The sequence below is a fragment of the Camelus ferus genome, chromosome 12, assembly GCF_009834535.1.
Source record: "Camelus ferus isolate YT-003-E chromosome 12, BCGSAC_Cfer_1.0, whole genome shotgun sequence".
Taxonomy (NCBI): Eukaryota; Metazoa; Chordata; class Mammalia; order Artiodactyla; family Camelidae; genus Camelus; species Camelus ferus.
In genome coordinates this window covers 60,267,427-60,271,115 of record NC_045707.1, presented here as the reverse complement: position 1 = coordinate 60,271,115, position 3,689 = coordinate 60,267,427, and the positions used below count along the sequence as shown (strand labels likewise).

Genomic DNA, 3,689 nt, shown 5'->3' with positions numbered 1-3,689 from the left:
TGTAAAACTGAGGTGAGAATATGTGTCCTGCAAGATTTCAGCAGTATGGGAAAGGGGTTAGAGATAGTATGCCTAGGCCAGTGTCATCCAGTAGGTCTCAGTTACAAATGCATCTCTCCAGCCATTGAGTCTTATCATAACCCTTTGATAGTCGTGTTAGGGAACCCCAGGGTCAGGACTGCTTATAAAAAACAAAGAGGCTCTCTTGAGTCAATTTCATGACGACACCAACTTGCATCTAATAGTAACAACTTTAGATGGACATTGCACTGTTGAATTTTCCATCCCTGGTAAGGTTGAGGCAAACATGTAAGGCTCTAAAGTTCCCATAATTATGTTTTACTATGTAGGTCTTGGCTGCTTGAAGACAAAACATGTGAACTCACGCATGTGCTCGTATGTGTGTACACACCACCTTCACCCCCAGGGAATTTCTCCATTTAATTTGTTTTTAATTTGTTTGCCAGTGTTCAGGAATGCATGAGACATGAGAGGCTTATTACTAAGTCATGTGAGACTCTTCTTCAACACAGTAGCTCTGGGATAAGTGCTGGTGTTACTTCTCCTTCTTGATATTAAATTTACCCAGAACATAACTGATTGACTGAAGAGCTCACCATTTGAGAGGAGAGTGTTAGAACAAGGGTATTTCTTTTCTGGTGGCTAGCTGTGAGGCTGGGGAGGAAAGCCTTTCAGGTGCCTTCCATGGTTGCCAATTTCCCTAATGTCTTGGGTGCCACAAACTGATTTTCCTCTGCCAGCACATTTAGTTTACAAGATGATCCTCACTCAAAAAACTGCGGTTACATTTATGAGAACATATGCAAAATTAAACCGCTGACCCAGGAGTCAAATAAAACTTCTCATAAATTATTGAGCTTGTTCTTTGCTTTTATTAAAGCAAACAAGCCCTTTGTCCCTTGATTTTCCAAATAAATGCTCTTGCAACAAACACGAGCTTTCTGGGCCCAGAAGGGGGTGCAAGGAACAGAAATGTGGCTGCCCAGTAAGAGCAAAGACTTCCCTCTGCTTCTTGGACACAGGTTAGGGCTCTTGTGCCTGGCATCTGTGGCAGCACCTTGTGACCTTCTTTGGTAAATCAGAGCCCTAGATAAATTGGACATAAGGTCTCAGGATGACTTGGACTTCACCCAGGCAGGCCTCAGGTAGAACCTGCTCCATATGGTGACTTATGTTAGGCGGATAAAATGCCTTATTTGGCACCAACAGGAGCCTCCCTATTTCTATATAAGCAGCACAAGTAAAGAACACATATGTCACCCTACCTCTCTTATTTACTGTACCGTAGGGAAGAGAGAATGGAAATACAAAATGCGTAGAATGTATTTAATAGACTATCCTGTCCACCAACCACACTAGTCACAGAACTTCTAACACATGGCAAAATCTCATCTTTGGCGAGGTTCTGTGTTTGTTATTATCAGCATTGTGTATCAGTTGTGTAATGAGCTACTTGCGAGTCCCCGTGGCAGGGGCTATGGAGGACACCAAGAAAGAAGTATGAGACATAATCCTTGCTAGGGATGACATGTCACCATGACAGTGATCATAGCTGACTGGGGGTGGCCTTCAGGGAGGCAGGAATGAGAGCGGGAGCTCATTGGCCCCTTGAACTCGGATAATTTGGGACTTTGAAACATACCTCCAGGAATCGTTTTTATATAGAACGTGCAACTCTTTTTAGAGAACTGGCTGAGGAAAGTGGCAGGGCTTTGGCCCTGGCGAGTCAGAGTCTCAAGCTCTTGATTATTCCTAAGACTGGGGAATGAAAACCAAATGAACAAATATCGACAGTGTAAGGCAGCTTATCACTGTGAGTATGGGGTGCCCATGTGCGGGTCCCAGTAGGAACTTACATTCTGGTATTTGCTGTCGGCTTCTGAAAGTTTATGCCTATTGATAAGGGGTAGCCTGTTGCAAACCCTGCTTTGATTATGAGTCCTTCTCAAGATGTCTCAGGCCTTCTTTCCCTGCATTTAATTTTCCTTAGCATCTCCTACAGCTCTCATGGGAAGATGGGGACATTCAGATGCCTGTGGCAGCAGGGAACTGATGTGCTCAGCTATGGAGGGAGAGCTTTTTTCCAGTTTTTCTCCCCCTAGACCTAACTCTGAACTGACTACTTCCTCGTTTGTGATTTCATTCTTTCTGTATCAGCACTTAGTTTTCTACTTTGTTGCACTGATGAGTTTAAACTTATGTCTAGATTATCAGCTTCTTGAGGTCAGGAACCACATCTCTTTTCATGTCTGTATACCTAATGCCTAGCATAGTGTCAGATGCAGGGACCTCCCCCTCAGCCCTGACCCAACATTCAATATCTGTGAATGAGAAATTCAGGAAGCCTTCCTAGATTATGTGAAAGGACTCATCGGAACCTCATCTGCCCTGATTACTCTTGACAAGTGATTATTTCTACATTATGACATGCAGTTCAATATCAGCACAAACGGAGGGAATAAGGAATTCAGTGACTCTAAAATCATTATACGGTCTCAGAGTACACAGGGGTTAGCCCTGCTTTACTTTCATAGTAAGCTAGATTAATGGTAATTAATGTCTATCTCCAGAATGCATTTCAGTTAATGGAAGAGGAAGCAAGTCTCAGGTGTGTTGGATAAGGGACTGACTGGACTGTTGTGAACATTTCAATTGGAGATTTACACATGGTTAGAATTCTAGACTGTGTACACCTTGACAGAATACATGTTTATTATTTTCAGTGTTTACTGACTGCCTAATGTGTGCCAAATACTCTCTTGGCAGAATGTTTCCTGAATGAGCTCATAATTTATTTCAGGGATTTAACTATGGATGTAATTTATTTTATTTTATTTTATTTTATTTTATTTTATTTTATTTTTTATTGAGGTATAGTCAGTGTACAATGTTGTGTCAATTTCTGGTGTACAGCATAATGTTTCAGTCATACATACACATACATACATTCCTTTTCATATTCTTTTTCATTATATGTTACTACAAGATAATAAATGTAGTTCCCCGTGCTACACAGAAGAAATTTGTTTATTTTATATATAGTAGTTAATATTTGCAAATCTTGAACTCCTAATTTATCCTTTCCAACCCCTTTCCCCCCTCCCCCATAACCACAAGTTTGTTTTCTGTGTCTGTGAGTCTATTGATGTAATTTAATGTGATTGGACAGAAAAATGACTCCATGAATCAAACTGATAGATTTGTAAATTAAAATATATGAATCAGGATTTATGTTCCTATAGTACATTTATTATAATAAATATTAGAAGCCTAGTGCTCGCTTCGGCAGCCCATATACTAAAGTTGAAATGATACGTTGAAGATTAGCATGGCCCTGGAGCAAAGATGACATGTAAATTTGTGAAGTGTTCCATACTTTAAAAAAATATATTAGAAGTCTACATCAAGGCTACATTAGATTAATGAATATTTTAGTGAAGAAAAGGTCATTTAAAAAATTCACTTTCAAGTTATTTAGCCTATAGAATTTATCCTAAGTCTACCCGTAACTTGAGAACATATTTAATGTGTAGGCTGAGTTATCTTTGGAATTTGACTGCTTTGTAAAATGATTATCTAGTAATTGAAATAGTGCAGAACTTCCTTTACATTTCTGCTAAGGTAGTACAGAGTGATCCTTTTCTTTGCTTTTCTTCTATTAATACTGC

At 39.7% G+C, this 3,689-nt stretch overlaps 1 non-coding gene across 1 annotated transcript; it reads left to right on the top strand.

Moving 5' to 3' along the window:
- Positions 1-3,294: 3,294 nt before the first annotated feature.
- LOC116667868 lies at positions 3,295-3,401 on the top strand. The gene has a single exon (XR_004324921.1). It is a non-coding gene; the product is annotated as a U6 spliceosomal RNA (small nuclear RNA).
- The last annotated feature ends 288 nt before the right edge of the window (positions 3,402-3,689 follow it).